General features: G+C 45.0%; 1 protein-coding gene across 15 annotated transcripts in view; it reads right to left on the bottom strand.

Annotated features, from left to right (window-relative positions):
• Tbl1x (transducin beta like 1 X-linked) overlaps positions 1 to 19139 on the bottom strand; it is a 187136-nt gene that overhangs the window by 147878 nt on the left and 20119 nt on the right. For 11 of the 15 annotated variants that reach the window (XM_041642360.1, XM_041642348.1, XM_041642345.1 and 8 more), the window contains exon 1: positions 16891 to 17345. The exons of 1 other annotated variant lie outside the window; for it this stretch is intronic. The gene's annotated coding sequence lies outside the window, so the exon portion shown is untranslated. Of the gene's footprint in view, positions 1 to 14744; positions 14761 to 16890; positions 17346 to 18565; positions 18585 to 19139 lie in introns of those variants that run through there. 3 more of the 15 variants (XM_041642350.1, XM_041642353.1, XM_041642352.1) reach the window with 3 other exon arrangements.

The following is a 19139-nucleotide window of genomic DNA, read 5'->3' on the forward strand; positions in this document are numbered from 1 at the left end:
TTCCAAGACTTTGTTTGGTGAGATGGTTTTTCAGGTAAAGGAACCCAGAACTCATGGTGGAAGGAGAGAACAGATTCCCAAAGTTATTCTCTGACACTGTGGAAGATAGTACATGATGAGCATGTGTGTGGTGTATGGGTGTGTGAGTGTGTGCACACACACATTAAATAAATGTTAATTTTTTTAAGTTGCAAGATTCAAAAGTCCCATCCCTGAGGCCATATAAACAGTAAGCAACTACTGTAGAAGAAATCTCTATGGTAAAGCTGATTCAGGAATGCAGCTTTTTTGAGTTGTCAACTACACTGGGGTGGAATTTTCAGTGACATAGCTGCCTCTGAATCACCCCTACTCTTGTAAGTAACATCAATCAACTCAACGTTTCACCAAGGATGGAATCATTTCACCGGTCAGTCATACACTACGTAAAGTGATTACATGCTTATTCATGAAATCGTCCACCATAAGTCACTCCCTCCTACAGCATCTTCTGACCTGGTTATGCTAAGAATGAGCTCTGCTTAGATATGGGGCTGAGGTTTGGGGCTCAGAGGCCAAGATCCACCTAGCATTCACAGGTTGGATTCCCAGCACCACCTACAAATGTGAAAGAGAGAACCAGGAAGATGGTGACCATGGAAACTTGCTCTCTCAAATACAAGCATATCTTTCCCCCAAACAAAATAAATCAATGTTACCAAACTATTGGTTATGATCTAAATAATTTTATGATCTCTAGCTGCCCCAACATGGTCCTGTATCACTCTCCTCAAGAGACAGACCATTAAATTCAAACCGTGGGTTGACTGGGTTGGGAGTGGCTCTTTGAGGGGTGTGGGTGCACAAAGTATGCAATTGGTTTAGCTCTGAAAGAAAAAAACAAATGATGCATCCCATTTACCCTTACAGCCCAGCCAGGTAGAGCCAGTACCCTGCAGTCCTAGGTGAAGGTATGCCTACCATCCTGTCACACATAGGTAGGTGCTCACCCTTTCCTACCACTCCATCCTATGACCATACCAGCTATGGGCAGGGACCAATAAAGGTAACCCCCCCCCATTTGATGGGGAAGGGAGAGAATCATGGCTAATGTTTAGAAATTATTAGCACCCTACCCCACTCACCCCAGGATATTCCCAAAAGATTTTTCTTTTCATCAAGATATCAAAACCCAGGCTGGATATGGCTCAGTGGTTAAGAGCACTGACTGCTTTTCCAGGACTTGGGTTCAACTCCCAGCACCCACATGGCAGCTCACAATTGTCTATAACTCTAGTTCCAGGGGATCTAACACCTTCACACCAATGCACATAAAATAAAGTTAATAAAACCATAAAAATATTAAAAAAAAAATCAAAACCCAGAAGCCACATTCAACCAAAGATACAAAAATGAGGAACCTAGTGACTCAGCTACCAGCAACCTTATAACAAGGGAAAAAAAGAGTCTAGGAGAGAAGAGTGTCAGAAAGTACAGAGTCCTTGTCACCATTTATAAGGACTTCCTTGAAGGCAGGAGCCCTTCAACGTGTGTGTGAGCCTTCCAACAACAGCTTCCCTGGGAAGATGCTAGAAAGGTGGGCTCGGGCACAACTATCCCAGAGTCAGAAACCTAAGAGTGGGGGATGGTCATCATGTATGCTAGTAAGACCTCCAGAGGCCAATTTAACTGCCACCTGTATGGTCACACATTTACCTCAGGGTCTGAGGCTGTAGACCTCAGTAGAAGAAAAACTGCCTAGCAGGCACAAAGGCTTAGGGTGGGAGTAGGGAGAGGGAAGAAATAGTGGTTACCTAAGGGCAAAACAGGGGTGTCCAGAGGTAAAAGTGAAATTACCAAAGGGGACCAAGAAACTAGAGAGTAGGAAGAACACTTGCCATTTGATTGTCAAGCAATCTTAAAGATATTTATGTGTGTGCACATACATGTGTGCAAAAAATGATTAAATGTATGTGTCAATCCTACTTTATTTCTATTATACCTTAATAAAAACAAAAATAAAGTAGGTGGAGCTAAATAGCTATAACAAGATTCTATCTAGATGCAGCATGAGGCTGCATATTTGTACAGGACCTCAGAAATCAATAGAAAAAAATGTTGCACTCTACACTGTAGATTAGGTACTCTAGAGGATGGCAGAGAAAGAGATTCTCACAGCCTGGACTCTTTTTAAAGCAGTATTCATGTATTTACTGTCTTAGAAAAACAAATGGATTTAGAGCTGGGATCACTGCCAAGCTGGCAACATACCGAGTCCAGGCCAGCCTAGGCTACATAGCAAGACTGTATCAAAAACACAGAAAAAGAGAGCTATCTCAGAAAAAGAGCCAAGAGCCACATAGAAATTGCAGGCCAGAGTCCTGGGGCAGGAGCAGACAGATCTGTGCAGGCCATGCAAACTGCAGGTAGCAAGTTCATGAGATTTTAAGAAAATGTCTGCCAGGCACCTTTAGAACAGAACCCAACAGATGAAACACAATTCCCAGAGGAAAACTTCATGCCTTTAGTTCCTCTCTCTGCATTGTACATTCATTGTTTATTTATGAATGAACACTTCCAAGGGAGCAGAAAACCATTTCCCGCTCTAATGAGAGCTCCTGAGTCTGTGGATCATTTGTTTTATAAAAGTAATGCCTACTTTCTGGTCAGTAACAAAGGCTATATTTCTTCTCTGAGCACAATCAGAGAGAATATCTAGGCCAGGGGCTTCAGTCTTTATGAAGGATCTAAGTACCTCCTTCCAAACTGGAGCCAGCAAGCTGCAAGAGGACTCGCCCAGACAAGAGTCTGGCGAACCAGTTGGATCCCCAAGACACAGACAAAGGTAGAAGGAGAGAACAGACTCCCCAGGATTTTCGTATAACAAATAAAAATAAAGTATCTATATTTTTAAACTGGTGGTGTAGCTCAGTGGGTAGAGTGCTGGCCTTGCATACACAAAGCCCTAGGTTCCATCCCAAGAATTTGCATATAGCAGGTATGATGGCCCATGCCTGTGATCTTAGCACTCAGGAGCCTGAGGCATTAGAATTAGAAGTTTGAGGCCAGTCTGAGGTACTCCACCTCAAAAAAAAAAAAAAAGGAAATTGAGGCAGGATGCCAAATATACTAGCCTCTTCTTCCTACCTCAACATTCAATCCTCTGGGGCAGGAAGACCAGAATTAAGTCCAATATTACAACTCAGAAAGTTCAATCAACAGAGAGACACTAAAAGGGGCTCTAAAATTCCAGAAAAAGAAAACCTATCTAGAGCTTGCCCATGGCTGGATTGGGAAGCCAAATGACAGCTGAACATGAACTATAATGAGAATATTGTACCATTTTCTAATGGTGAGCTTTACATGGCTCATTTAAGATGGTGGCTTTCATGGCATGTCTGTCACTTATACTTCAACAATGCTGGTTAGGAAAACCAACTTCAATTAAAAAGCAGATCTTGGAATTTTAAGTCAAGGATGGAGGGGGGTGGGGGAAGTATCACTCAGTGGGAGAGAGAATGCACAAGACTCTGGGTCCCATCTCCAGTGCTGCAAAAGAAAAATAAATAAATGAAAATGAGGTCTATGACAAAGGAAACATCCCTGAAGCTGATATCTCCAGCAACTGAAACTAAAGCAAACACTGAAGGCAAAGCTAAGCAAAACAAAGGGAATTGCTGCCCAATCCACATTCAGGGCCATTTATTTCAACTCTAGGAGATACACAAAGCCAAACACTAGCTGCTCCCTAGGCCCCCTGGTGTGCTTGGGGAAATTCCACTCCCATGAACATCTGGAACATCAGAAACCCACCCACAGAAATACATTTGTTGTCCAAATATAGAACACGAAATGGAAAAGTAAATAGAACAGAAAAACAGAGAGCAAACCATGAACTGAAAAAAGAAGGCGAAGGCATCACAGAAAAACAAGACTAAGGTAATGGCTTCCTGCTGCTCATTTACTATAACAGGCATAGAACAGAAAGAAAGTTAAGATCCCAAAATGACAAATTAGGCAGGGTATGATGGGAACACCTGCAATTCCAGCTTCTCAGGACAAGCTTGAAGCCATATAGGGTGGCTCATACCTGCAATCCTACCACTTGGGAGACTGAGGCAAAAGGGCAGTCATGAGTGTAAAGGCTAGGAGTTTGGGATTAGCAATCAGTTCCATGTCACACTGGGCTAGAATGAGACTGTCTCATTCTAAAAAGGGGGGGGGGGTGGAGAGATAAAAGAATGCTCAGCAGTTAAGAACACTTGCTACTCTTCCAGAGGATCCAAGATCAGTTGACAGACCCACACGGCAATACACAACCTTCTGTAACATCAATTCAGGCAAACCCATGCCCTCTTCTGATTGATCTCCTCAGGTAAGAGGCACACACATTTCTCCAAATTGTTAACATTTTCTATGTACCAAAAGTAGGTCAGAAGTTTGTTATATTTAGTTCTCACATTGTACACAATATTTGTTAAACATTCGCAATGAACCAGGTGATATAGACACATTTCTATACTTACTTTCCAAGTATCATTTTGATGCAAAATGGTGTATGTTACATGATTTCTATTTTTTAAGGAACATTATAAATTTAAAACTTCTGTTTGTTTACTTATTTGTTTTTGCAATACGGTCTAGTGTAGCCCAAACTATCCTCAAACTTGCTATGCAGCCAAGGATAGTCTTCCATTCCTAATCATCCTTCCTCCACCTCTCAAATCCTGGGATTACAGCCATATGGTACCAAACTTGCCTCAATACTTCAGTTTGTTAAATGACCATTTGACCATTTCATGTGAAATGATCAAAAGCAAACTTCTTGTTTCGGTAACTCAAACCTGTTTAGCTATATCAAAATGGCCTTTTCCAACATAATTCCCATCTTTGTAATAGCTATGGAGCAAAAGGAATGAATAATCTATAGTGCAATTTATAAAATTAAAATAATTATTTGGAACTATCTTTTTGGAGTCTTTGAGCATATCCTCATGTATACTGATCATATTCCTCCACCTTCCCCAAATCGTCTCATATCCATTTCACCCAACCCTTCCCATATCCACCTTCCCTTTCCTACTCACCGTACTTTGGGTCCTCATTATTTTTAAACCTTAGAGCCGATTTATACAAATAAAATTTCAAAAAATAAAATCTTGTTTAACGTTTGAGGTCAGCTGGGGTAATTCAGTAATATTTTATCTAAATATAAAAAAGTGGTTTTGTGAGGTTTTTTGTTTTTGTTTTTGGCTGTTTTCTTTTTCTTTTGGTGTTTTGAGATGGGTTTCTCTGTGTAGCCCTGACTGTCCTGGAACTTACTCTGCAGACCAAACTGGTCTCAAACTCAGACATCTGCCTGCCTCTGCCTCCCAAGTGCTGGCATTAAAGGCATGTGCCACTGCACCTGGATGCTAAAAAAAAATGTTTAAGTGGAAAAACTCTGGCTATAGCTTAGCAGAGTATGTACAAAGCCTTAAATTTGTTCTTCAGCACCACATAAACTTGGCATGGTGGTGAGCACCTATAATCCCAGTATTGGGAAGGTAGAAGGAACAGAAATTCAGAGTCATCTTCTGCTAGTCTTAAATGGGGGTGAGGAGAAGATAGTTCAGTGGTAGATAACCTGCCTACCTCACACAGTGTCCTAGGTTCCATCTTAGTACCACAGAACAAAGAGCTGGCAAATTACCCCATGCTTTTGATGCTTAAGGAATTGGCACTCCCAACCCCCAAAAAAGTTTGTTTCAACTAATTTCCTGAAAACAGACCTAGGATGTTCAAAACATTAAAATAAAATGCATCCAGAAGGCAGCTAACTGGAATGTTCAGAATGTAGTTCAGTGGTATAGTGTTTGCCTACCATGTACAAAGACATGGGCTCAGTAAAAAAAAAAAAAAAAAAAAAGGTAAGAAGGGAGGAAGAGAAGAGAAAGGGGAAGGAAGAAAAAGAACAGAAGGGAGAAAGAAAGGAGAATGGAGAGAAGACAGCTCTAAGGCTAGGAGGCCCAGAAGTGACATAGACATGCTAATCTTCCTCTATATTTGGTTTGAACGCATTAATGTAATTAACTTGGGCTATATAATTTTGCTAACTTCAGATCTTTATAATTATAAAATCTCACATACAATTATTTGAACAAAAAAAATGATTTGATTTTTATTTCCATGAAAAAACCACGACAGCTCATTTTAATAGTGCCACCTTCTAAGAAGCCATTGCATTTCTTGAGTGAATTCTGTCAACAGTCCTTCCACAGTGTAACCAGCCCATGCACTTCCTTCTGTGTTCTCTCTGCCAGGTTCCCAGACTTAAGAGCATTCATGGTCCAATAGCTTTTACCCTTGCTTTGACCAGTCCCCTCCAACTCCGAGAACAGTGCAGAAACACCTGCACATAGTAAGCCTATTCTTTCAGCACACAGGAAATACAAATCAGTAGGTTTGAGAAGATAAAGCCCACTTAGGACCAGCCTTCAAAACAGATTTCTGAAATACATTATAATATTACAATCATGCAATTGTCTGGCTAATCATCAAATGGATAATGAGTGTTGTCACTTAACAAAGACACAAGATGCTGGCTCAGAGCTAAAGCAGTGTCACAGGATCTTGCTGACCTGCTTCCAACATTAAACTGAGAGCTGCTTGGGCACCAGGTAAGGTCTCATTCAGAAGTTGAGCAATGGCGAGCAGACAAGGTATTAGGCCCAAGAGAATCTCCACTTACCTAACCTTCACTATAGGGGTAGGAATGTGTATGTTATGTGTGAACCAGTGTAACTGTAAGACACAACCTATTCTATTGATATTAACCATATAGTACCTATTTTAATCATGGGAAAAACAACGGTCCAAGTCAGAGATAAAAATAACTCTCTGTTCATCCCAACCCCAGCATTTAGTCAACATAAAATATTGAGCCTTAACAAATCTGAAGGAAAAAAGTGGTCATGCGCATAAAAAAAAAAAGTCTGGCTTCCTAATTATTAACACTTAGCCCTGAGAAGATGTGGTTTGTAAGGCATGTATTGTATAGACATAGGAACCTAACTTCCTTTCCCAGAACCCATATAAAAGTCAGCTGTAGTAGTTTGTAATCCCAGTGCTGAGTACATGGAGACAAGCAGAGTCCAGGAGTTCACTGAATGGACAGCAAATGAGCAAGCGCCAGGTTCTGTAAGGAACTGTCTTTAAATATACAGTGAGGAAGACACCCAAGGTTGACCTTTTACCTCCACATAGATGCGCAAACGCATGACCGTGTACACGCATTTACACAAACAGATATACACTGCTGGGCACACAGGTTCAAGTGACTCCATACACTTGGCAGGCCACCTATGGTGGTTTGAGTAAGAATAGCCCCCATAAACTCATATATTTGAATACTTGGTCCCCAGCTGGTGGAACTGTTTGGGAAGGATTAGGGGATGTGGCCTTGTTGAAGGAAGTATGTTATTAGGGACAGGTTTTGAATTTTCAAAAGCCCACCCTTTTCCCAGTTAGTCTGCTCTGACTCAGGGTTGCTGCCTCAAAACATAAGCTCTCAGCTACTGCTCCAGCACCATGCCTACCTGCCTGCCTGCTGTCATGCTCCCCAATATGGTGGTCATAGACTTCAACCCTCTGAAACTGTTAAGCCCCCAAATTAAATGCTTTCTTTTCTAAGTTGTCTTGGGCATGGTGTTTTGTCATGACAATAGAAAAGTTAACTAAGACCACCCAATACACGACCTAAGTTGTCAAGATGAAGAGTCTTCTAGTAAACATATCAGCTGCCATGAGAACACAGAAAACAAAAGTATAGCCCAAAGTAAAACATAAGTGAGCAGTGTAAGTAAGAATTTGCTCTTTTTAAGAGCCTGGCACAGCAGTGCACACAAAGTATCCCAGCACTTGGCAAGCTGAGGCAGGTGGATCAGGAGTTCAAGGCCAACTTCGGCTACATAGTAAATGTGAGACCAACTTGGGCAACAAGAGTTGCTGTCTCAACAACAAAAATAACAAGAATTCATTCCATTTTTTTTTCCCAAAAGTCAAATACAAAATGAATTCTGTAGTTTTACCATGGCTTATTTTCACATGAGTGATCTATGGGCACGACTTCAAGAGCTTTGCAAGTTCAAGTGCCCAGAGTTTGAAGCTAACAGCCTGAACACCACTTCTGAGCCACTGTAGATATTAGATTATATTAAATACCTGTCAGCAGTTCTATACAGAAAGATTACAACTCTTTAAAAATATTCACTTATTTTATGTGTATCAGTATTTTGCCTGCATGTATGTATGTGCTCTATGTGCATATACAAACATGTACACAAAGAAAGTGACAGATCCCATGGGATTGGAGTTACAGAGGATATATTGGAGGGTTTGGGGGGAGAAAAGGCAAGGGAAAATGTTGAATTATATTATAATCTCAAAAAAAAAACAATAACAGTAAACAACAGCAGCAACCTGAATGCAGAACTGAAGCAGAGGCCATGGATGGGTGCTACTTACTGGCTTACTCCCCATGGCTTGCAGAGCTTATTTTCTTATACAACCCTTAACCACCTGACCACCTGCTGAGGGATGGCACTTCCCAGGTGGGCTGGGCCCTTCCACATCAATCATTAATAAAGAAAATGCCCCACAGACTTACCCACAGGCCAATTGGATGCAGATATTTTTTTCAGTTGAGGTTCTCTCTTCTTAGATGACCCTGACTTGTGTCAAGTTTTAAAAAAAAATGACCAGCATGGTCCCCAATCCTCTGGCTCAATGCCAAAAACCTCACTATGCCACAAGCTATGCAAATGTAGACAGAAGCAGCATCTAGAGTCAGCAACCAGCCAAAGCCTGAGACATTCCCTTGACTATATCCTTCCAGGTTTCTTGGCCTACCTGTGTGGCAATGAAATTCCAGGCTGGCCAGTGTTGCTAGTTCCTTCCTGGGTCTGCATAAACAAGAGACAGAGCTATCTGGGGATTTTCCTCATCACAAATAACAAGAAGCTGACCTCAAGCTAGACCTAACCATCTTTGACATAAAAAAAAAAAAAAAACAAGAAATAGAGACAGTTTTGTGGATTCCAGGGGTTCTGAGTGCTTGCAGGGCAGTTTATATGGCAGCCTCCTTCCCCATACGTATAAGACTGAAATTCAACCATTCAAGGACCATTTCTCCTCTCTTGCCTTTTTCCATGAGCTCTGAGATTCTTATGGCAGCTGTCAACTAACATTTCCTACTAACATACCCTGCCCCCCAAACACTTATGTGCCAACTGGGTAATACACGTCTGCAATCCCAGCACTCGAAAGGCTAAAGACTGCTCAAGAGTTGGAGGAAGGGTTGGAAAAAAGGCTCAGTGCCTAACACCACATACTGGCCTCCCAAAGAATCTGAAATCAATTCTCTTCCAAGCAACAGATAAGTATGAGAGGCCCTATGTCTATATCCATCAGGATATTTGGGTTGCCCTGAGGTGCTGCTCTTCTGTAGGTGATAAATAAATAAATAAATAAATAAATAAATAAATAAATAAATAAATAGTGCCTCAGAAGGAGATCAAGCTCAAAGTAAGCCACTGAGGGAAGCCTGACTCAAAAAGGCCATCTATAGTGAGCCCATAGTTCAGGTCTTGTCTTCGCTTCCTGCTAAGTATAGAGGTATCTCAAATTATTCCTGAGGTTCCCCATTCTGAGCCCCACCTTCTTGATCAAGATTTCCCTACTTTGTGCTGGGACCTACAGTGATCCCTCAGAACTGCACAGACCATCACAGTTTCTGGGCTGAGTGAGACAAGACTCTAGGCCCCCTTCAGGTTTTCTGACACCTAGAATTCATCCTTTCCCCCCTTTAAAAAAAAGTCACATGTACACAACATTCAATAAACTGTTAATCTTTCACTAAATACGTTTAAAAACTAGCTCCAATGAGGAAGCAAGATTAAAATCATTTTGTAAACATTTATCCTTTCTTAATGTTGGAAAGATAAACGTTTTTCTTTTTCCATGACTATTTTTAGCATGAAGGAAGGAACTGGCCTTTGGAGACAAGACTGGAGGCAAGATTTTTCCCCTCAAATCTCACCCTCCATCATCCTTCCCTTCTTTCCATCTTTTCTCTGTGGCTCACGTGAGCCTCATGAGCCACACCAGCAGAAACATAACTCAAACAAGCAAAATAAAAAGATGGGTGTTGGAAGGCACAGAAAGAAGTCCACATCATAAAGGCCAGCAAAGTGCTGAGTCAGCAAGGAGACTCACAGTCTTCAAGGAAAAAGCAAGGGGCCAGGTTTGGTATCACATGCCTTTAATACCAGCACTCATGAGAGCAGAGGCCTATGGATCTTTTGCTAGTTCCAGGCCAGCCTAGTCTACACACCCCATCTCAACAAAACACAAACAAAACCAAAAACACCAATCATGGAGGAACTACCTCCCTGTCTAGTGGCTGCTCAACCAGCAGGTGGGGCCCTTGGGAGAGAATGATTTAGGAAGACATCAAGTTCAAAGCCTGCCTGAGCTACACAGTAAAAACTCTATCTCAAAATAAAACAAGTAGAGGATAGGGATATGGTTCAGTTAGTAAAGTGCTTGCCATCCAAGCACAAAGACATGTCAGGATCCCCAACATCCACATGAGAAAGCCAGGAACAGCACCAGTGTACATCTGGAATCCCAGCACTGGAGAACTGGTGAGAAAGAGTTCCAAGTTCAGTGAGAGATCCTGTCTCCAAAAATGGTAGGATGGGGCATGATTGAGGGAGGCATCTGACATCAACCTTTGGTGTGTGCATGCGTACACAGAAACCATGTGCATACATACACATCTGTGTGTCCAAATACACATACACGAACACATATATACATCACATACAAAATATGAACTAATTAAGCCAAGCATAGAACTTGTCATCCCAGCATTTGGAAAACAAAGACAGGCAAGCCTGGTCTACAAAGCCAGCCAGGACTATGTAGTGAAGCCCTGACTCAAAGAACAGAAAGAAAGGGAGGGGGAGAAAAGGAATAAATTAATCCAAATAATAAAATTAAAATCAAAAGCTAAAAATAGTACATGAGAACAGATGCAAAAAGTATCTCCAGTAGACACAAAGTTGGGTTTCTCCTTACCCTCATCCTCCCTTACAAATGACATCTCTAACACATGTACGGAACTATGCAAAGCATACATCAAATAACTAATAAAAATACCTTGCGTCAGCCGGGCGGTGGTGGCGCACGCCTTTAATCCCAGCACTTGGGAGGCAGAGGCAGGCGGATCTCTGTGAGTTCGAGACCAGCCTGGTCTACAGAGCTAGTTCCAGGACAGGCTCCAAAGCCACAGAGAAACCCTGTCTCGAAAAAAAAAAAATACCTTGCGTCATGGGCCAATGTTCAGGAAACACTAACAGCTATATTTTCCTTTTTTAAAGGAACTGACTGTTATGACTAGCACCATGTAGAAGCATGTCTTTTGTGGATCTTTTAATCTGGAAGACTTTGACCTCCTGAATTCAAACTCAACATTTAAGATTTCAGCTTCAAGAAAGAGCTGGAAAGAAACCAAGGTACCCAGAGCTTACAAGAAATTGAATGAAAACACTAGACACAGACCAGGTGTGATGAGACAGGGCCATCATGCCAGCTACTCATGACGATCACTCACCCAGTCAAGGCTAGCCTAGGTAACTTGGTGAGGTCTTGTCTCAGAAAAAAAAAAAAGTAAAAATGACCAAGCAGTGGTGGTGCATGCCTTTAATACCAGCACTCAAGAGACAGAGACAGGTAGATCTCTGTAATTTTGAGGCCAGCCTGGTCTACAGAGCTAGTTCCAGAACAGGCTCCAAAGGTACACAGAGAAACCCTGTCTCAAAAGGAAAAAAAAAGTAAAATTGGAGTTTTGGGGTGTAGTTAATTCCATGGTAGAGTACATTCCTCAGTTTCACACACAAACAAGTACATGAAAACATAACGTGGGAGCTGGAGAGGTAGTCAAGCTAGCAAAGCCCTTGCAGCACAAGCAGAAGGACCTGAATTTAATCCTCAGAAGCCAGATAAATGCTGTGCAAACTGGCCAGGCAGTGGTTGTGCACACCTTTAATCCCAGCACTCAGTAGACAGAGGCAGGCGGAAATCTGTGAGTCTGAGGCCAGCCTGGTCTACACAGTGAGTTCCAGGACAGCCAGGGCTACACTGACCCTGTCTCAGTGGGAGGGAAAAAAAGCTGTGCAGAGGTGAACACTAGGTCACCAGCTTGGCCTCACTGGAGAGCCCCTGGCCAATGAAAGAATTTGTCTCAAAATACAAGGTGGGGTCTAGGCATGCTGGTAAGTGACTTCACTTTAATTCCCAGCACTTGGGAGACAGAAGCAGCAGATCTCTTGAGTTCAAGGCCAACCTGGTCTACAAAGCAAATGTCCAGGCTCATGAGAATTACATGATGAGATCCTGTCTCAAAAGGAAAAAAAGGGAGGGGGGACTGGGAAGAAGGCCCAGTAGGTAAAGTGCTTGCTGCATAAGCTTGAGGATCCAAATTCAGATCCTTAGGATCCATGAGGGTATTGTGGTATATGCCTATTATCCTAGAACTGTGAAGTAGAGACGAGGAAGATCCCCGGCACTCACTCACTGGTCAGGTGGTTTATATTAAGTCCAGTTAAGTCCAGTGTGTATAAACTGGTGAGCTCCAGGTTCAATAAGAGGCCCTGTTTGAAAAGCAAATAAAGTTGAATATCAACTTCTGGCCTCCACATGCTCACACATCTGCACACACATGCACAGACACACACACAAATTAAAACCAACATGGACAATACCTGAGAAACTGTATCAGAGGTTGTCCAATGACATGAACATGTACACACATGAATATGCGTGCGCATGCGCACGTGCACACACACACACGATTGTTTAAATAAGTCTACCTGTCTGAATTATTTCAAAATCAAAAGACAGCCCTACAAAAATTACACTCAAATTCCTACATTTTTTACGAAAACTTCACTAAGTAATACCAGAACAGCCCTGGGCAACCGAACCTTTGCACATTTAACTCTGTCCAATAAGACATGTTAATTTATTAGTTTAGTTCCATGTGCTGTTTGAATCCATAAAATGGACTCCGATCGACCAGAAGTGTTTTCAGCTAATTCAAGTCTAAGGACACACACACACGTGACTCAGTGGCAAAGCTATATAAGAAAATAATCCCTGCACCACGGTCTGCCTTCCAAGAAGTTGAAAGACAACTAATACTAATAGACAGATTTCTATCAACATTTAATGAAGATCTGAGGGGGCAGGAAAACGGAATGAAATTTACAGACCTCTTGTCTCATATGGGAAAGTTTACATTAGATAGATAAGAAGGCAGAGAAAGACCAAGTTTAAGGGCTGGACCATGGGATTCACATGCCCTTCCCCCCCTCCCCATGTATGAGTGCATGTCAGTTTCCAGCCAGGCCATGGTGGTGCACACCTTCAATCCCAGTACTTTGGAGGCAGAGGCAGGTAGATCTCTGAGTTTGAAGGCAGCCTGGTCTACAGAGTTCCAGGATATCCAGGGCTACAAAGAAGCCCTGTCTCAGGAAAAAAAATGTCAATTTCCTTGGCTGGAAAATGGAAACAGTGAATATAATCCACAGCAGAAAGTTCTATAAAGTCTTCATCACAAGATAATATGATGATAATGATAATGTGATAAGGAGCTTGGTGCCAAGTCTGACAACCTGAGTTTGATACCCAGTACCCACATCATGGAAATAGAAAACTCACTCCTACAAGTTGTCCTGACTTACACACACAGAGAGAGACACAAATAAATGAAAATGTAATTTTAAAAAAATAAAATCTTCATTGTAGGGACACTGTGATAAAGTCTATTTCTTTATTCACACACCAAAATTCACAATTTTTTGTTGTTGTTTTGTTTCTTTCTTGAGGTAATAAGAATTGAATCAAAGGCCCCATGCATTCGGAACTGAGACCCGCACTCTGCAACCAAGCTGTGCCCCTACTAACCTTCTTTTTCTACCTCTTCAATATTAAGATTACACCCATAGCTGGGGACTGAACACCAGGCCTCTTGATGGCTAGGCAAGTAGCCTAGCAACAGAGCTATATCCTTAGCCCCTTTTTTTGATTTTTCTATATGTATAGAATGATGCTCAAAAAAATTACAGGAGTTCACAGTCCAGCAACTGGTCAATTGGGGGGCTCTTTTACAGTTCAGATAAAAACACAGACTCTGATATGTAAAACTGGTGTTCAAGGAGACGGCTCAGTCAGTACAGTGCGGACATGAGTTTAATCCCTGGAGACCCATGTAAAAATGTGGTTACTGCAGCCTGTGTCTATAATCCCAACAGTGAAGAGAATTCTTAGGATTTGGGGGTCAGCCAGTCTAGCCAAATTAGTGAGCTCTGGGATCTGTGAGAAATGCTGCCTGAAAAAATAACGTCGACAGCGATCAATTTAAGACACATTCAACCTCTGATTGCCACCATGCATACACACATGCAACCAGAAACACAAGTGCACAAACATCTATGTACACATGAGGACACACAAAAACATACTTCAGGATCATTTACAATTCCACAGCCCTACACCACCTACTAAAGCACACAAACTTAAGATGTAGAGATAAATATATAAAACTTGAAGATATTTCTAATTCTCTGGACTGATCTGATGGTCCTGGTTACTTTTCTGTTGCTTTGAAGCGATAACATGACCATGGCAACTTGTAGAAGGAAAAACACATTGGGACTTACAGTTTCAGAGGATTAATTAGTCCATAACCGTCCAGCATGGCAGGGAGCATGGCAGCAGGCAGGCATGACACTGGCGCAGTAGCTGAGAGCTTACATCTGATCCACAAGCACAGGGAGAGAGTGAGCTAACGGAATGCTGTGGGCCTTTGAAACCTCAAAGCCCACCTTCAATGATACACAAACTCAACAGGACCACACTTCCTAAACCTTCCAAAAAACATTTCCACCAACTGGGAAACAAGCATTCAAATATATGAGCAAACGGAGGTATTCTCATTCAAACCACAATAATCTTGGATCAAAGGCAATTGTCAGCAGCCCACAGATCCTGGTAGCCCACCCTTACTAAACACCAATCAGCCCCCATTTTCCAGTGTCCCCCAAAGGCCTTGCCTTGGTGTGACTCTCTGGACCTAGCAGAGTACCCAGCATTTACCCAACAGCAAAACCGAGGTAATTTTTAAATGAGTATTTATCCAATACCATAAAAGGGGTAAAATGCCTTCCTTTTTCTTTTAGTAGTACTGCCAAAATGGAGTTCTCCGACCCGAGTAAGAAGGTATCCTGGTGTAGATGGGAGCCTTACACCCCAAATCGTCCATACCAGTCCCCACAGGTGTGTGTGTGTGTGTGTGTGTGTGTGTGTGTGTGTGTGTGTGTGAGAGAGAGAGAGAGAGAGAGAGAGAGAGAGAGAGAGAGAGATTAAAGGCTTGAAAAGCTTTAGGGGGCCATTTTAATAAGTGGATCGAGTGAATTTCAACTTTCATCGTTGTACTAATTACCCAGGTGGATGGATGGTTCCATGGAAATCTGCAGCACACTTGGACACGAAATCCCTTTAAAAATAAAAGCGCCATCTACACTCAACACTCTTTCATTTCTTCTATGTGTCTTCTAGAAATGACTCAAATGGTAAATTTCTTAGAGCCATCAAGACCCATTTGCTATCCTAAACTGACGCCCTGGGGGAAAAGGTGCTCACTCCTCTTACAGTCAGTCCTGTGTCCTCTTTCAAGTTAAACCAGGGACTAGCTCCGAGCAAAACACAAGTCAGGTCAAGGCGCACACACCAAAGCAGAACAGAAACAAACACTTGCACTAGCAGTGAGGCTTAGGTTTTGGTTGGGGGGGGCTGTTTTAGGTTTTGCTCCACAACACTTGGTAGGAGCTGACCCTAACTGCGGAATTTACAGTGCGTAGGGCTTTGAGAACGCCAGACACTGCAAAAAGAAAAAGAATAAAGAAAAAAAGAGAGAAAAAAAAAAAAACAAGCCCTGAGCTCCTGATTGCGCACTGGTCACGCACGTAAAGCCCAGGCCTCATCCAGCACCGGCGGGCCTCCAGCCTCCTAAAGTTGTCTCAAAACCCGGAGATCACCAATGTTCAAAGGCGCACCCCTCCCACATAAACTCCCGCTCCCAGCACCCGTCTCTGCGTAAGGGAAATTCCTAAGACGGGGATGTGGGTGAGGGCAGATCTGGAGAACCCCTCCCCAGCCCCAAGCAACAGGTTTACACCCTCCCCAGGCCGCGCTGGGCGGTCCCTTACCCTTACCTAGCCGGGGGAGCCGCCCTTCACCGGTGTCAACCCCCCCAAGTCTGGTCCCGAGTCGAGGCCTGAGAAGATGTGTAGGGAGAGGGCTCCTGGACTTCCTTGACAGTTTGTGCCTCAGAAACTGAGCACAGGCGGGCCAGCCTCTCTCTCCCCCGCGCGCCGCCGCGCGTCCACTGGGTTCCGGGAGCGCCGGCCCGCGCCTCGAGGATGAATGGGGCTCCCCTCCCCCACAAGGGGATCCCGCTCGGCCCCCAAGTCCCAAAGCGACCCAGGTCAGCCCAGTCAGCCCCCTCTGGAGCCGCAGACAAAGAGATGCAGGGACTAAACGGCAGCGCTTCCCTAAACTTGCTTGTTCCCCCTCCCCAAAACAAAGGCGCACCCAGGCCTTTCCCGCCCCCCGCGCGCGCGGCCACTTTGGGGAGCGGCCGCCCCGGAGGTATTGTTCAGCATGCAGGGAGCGCGCCAGCCCGGGGGTGGGGGGGCACACGGGAATTTGCCCCTCCTGGAGCTCCAGGGTCGGACCTCCGCGATAGGGGTCACCGCCAAGCCCCTGGGCCCGAGAAGTTTGCGCCCCTGCCCGGCGTGCACTCACCTCGCCGCGAGCCGTGCAACTTGTGGCCGCGCTCTGTGCGTACTGGCGGGTTCACCGTCACCAAGCCCTGGCCACGCAGAGGCCAACGAGGGCCAGGCGCCCCGGAGCAGCCGCGCGCCGCCCCCGGCCCGCCACCGAGTCCCCGAGAAGAGCGGGCGCTGGAAAGTTTCGGTGGCGAATGGCGGCCGGAGGACGCTGCAGCGGCGGCGGGGCGGGGGCGCTGGCGGCTTGTCGCTCCCGAGCGTCGAGACTGGGGGGGCTGGGCTGGGAGCGGCGGCGGCGGGAGAGGGCGGGACGGTGGGAGGGACCGACACGGCCAAGTGACCTCCGCTGGGAGGGACGCGAGCGCGCCTACCCTGGTTGGGAGACGTGCCAAGGGGGTCGCCAGCACGCCGCCCTCCCCAGACACCTGGAGGAGGCACTCTACAGATCTACCCTCCCCGAACGCGTCCCCGCCGGCCCCTCCCCCTAGCGCCTTGGGGGGGGCCGAGTCCCCACGCGGCAGCCCCTCCCCCACGAAGGGCTAGGACGCCAGGCCCGCCCTCACCCCTACCAAGTCCAGACCCAGCCCCCCCCCGGGGGCAAGGAAGAGACTTACACCCCTGCAGTTCTTCACCCTAAAGCCTCCCCACCCCCACTCCACTCCTCCCCACGCCCAAGGTGGAGGAGGGAAGCCCAAGCTTTGCCCTCTGGGCCCCAACACGGTCTCTAGCTTTTTTTCTACAGGCTCCGAGAGGAATGAGGGGAACAGGGCCCCCACAAACATACCCAATCCCAAACCCTGGCACTCCAAGGTGGCTTTGAGGGGGGGGGGGGGGATGAGAACAAGGGCCACCCTGCAGGTTGGGGGAGGGAATGGTAACCCAAGCCACTGAAAGTGTTACCATCCCCCACCTCAAAGATGAAGCTGCCCAGCTGGCCTAGGAGGTCCTCGTGCAACCCGTCTCCAGGAACATCTCCTTCAAAACTAACGATTTAAAGCACCTCCCCAAGTTGCCTCTACGCCCACCCACAAAAAAAAAAAAATGAGGACTCGGGCGCAGCCATGACCTTTGCAAAACACCCCCCAGCCAGGAATCAGAAAAGCAGAGAGGAGAAGCTTCAGAACAAGACGAAAACACAAATAAACTGGGGAGGGGTATGTTACGGTACTGAGGTCCTTAGATCTGTAAATCCCCACCCCCAGGCCTGAAACCGCAGGCGCTGGCAAAGTGTTTTCTGTTGCCATGGCTGGTAAGGCCCAGCCCTGGCGCTTCTTCCTCGCTTCTTCCTCCCTTCCACGTTGGTGACGATTCCCCCAACTCCCGGCTTTAATTCAATTAAATAAATATCCGGCCCTCCTCCTCAGCACCTTTGGTGTCTGCCTTGTTGAGTATTTTTAAAATCAATTTGCCCCTCCCTTAGGCTTCTAATGAGCTTGGTGCTAAGAGCCCAGTAACACTCAGCAATTTAAACTCTAACCTCACTTGCTCCTTCCTTGAACACTAGGCGTTTGTTGCTCTGGTGGTAGGGGGGGAGGGGGGAGAACTCCGAGCGAGTTTTTAAGGGGCCGGTTCTCCATCATACAGGCGGACCTAAAAATTACCTTGCAAAATATTGCTGCGAAACGTCAAAGATGTCAAACGACTGTTGGTACACCGTTATTAGAGCGCATCAATAAAAAATACACACTTACACAGTCTCCATAATTGTGAATCAGCAGAACACTGGCTTATTAGCTATCGGCTGCCACTGAAGTCCCCCCACCCCAAAGGATTTGGTGGGGATCCCTTGAGTCTGCCCTTCGTAGCTCCCGGGCTCCTGAGCTCGTGCAGACTGATGCTGAGGTATTACAGAAGGGTGCAATCGCAAACCCGAGCCCGCTCATGATGCAACCCTGGCCCGGTTTACACGTGCTTCCCTTCCCCCACTGCATGCTGGTGGTAGCACTGCGTTTTTTCCGCCTGTAGGGTCACATTGTGGTTGATTGATTCTCCTTTCGCCTTGCTCAGTCATTCAGATTTGGAAAGTAAATAACAAGTTGACATCATTACAGCTTCAGGCTTTACCCGGTCGTCAGCTCTCGACTACCGCAGACCCTCGAGTAGCTGCGCATCAAACCCTACCCACCTAGCCTGCCCGGCTTGCCTTGTCCAAATTAGTGCTTGGTAATTCCAAACTGAAGTTGGTTAAAAGCTTCCCTACATGTTTCTATTACTTGGCAAGTAATGATCATTTTTAAAGAATGGAAAAGTGGTGGGAAAAAAATC

The sequence above is a fragment of the Microtus oregoni genome, unplaced genomic scaffold, assembly GCF_018167655.1.
Source record: "Microtus oregoni isolate MIOR12 unplaced genomic scaffold, Mior012 000074F_001, whole genome shotgun sequence".
NCBI classification, from domain to species: domain Eukaryota; kingdom Metazoa; phylum Chordata; class Mammalia; order Rodentia; family Cricetidae; genus Microtus; species Microtus oregoni.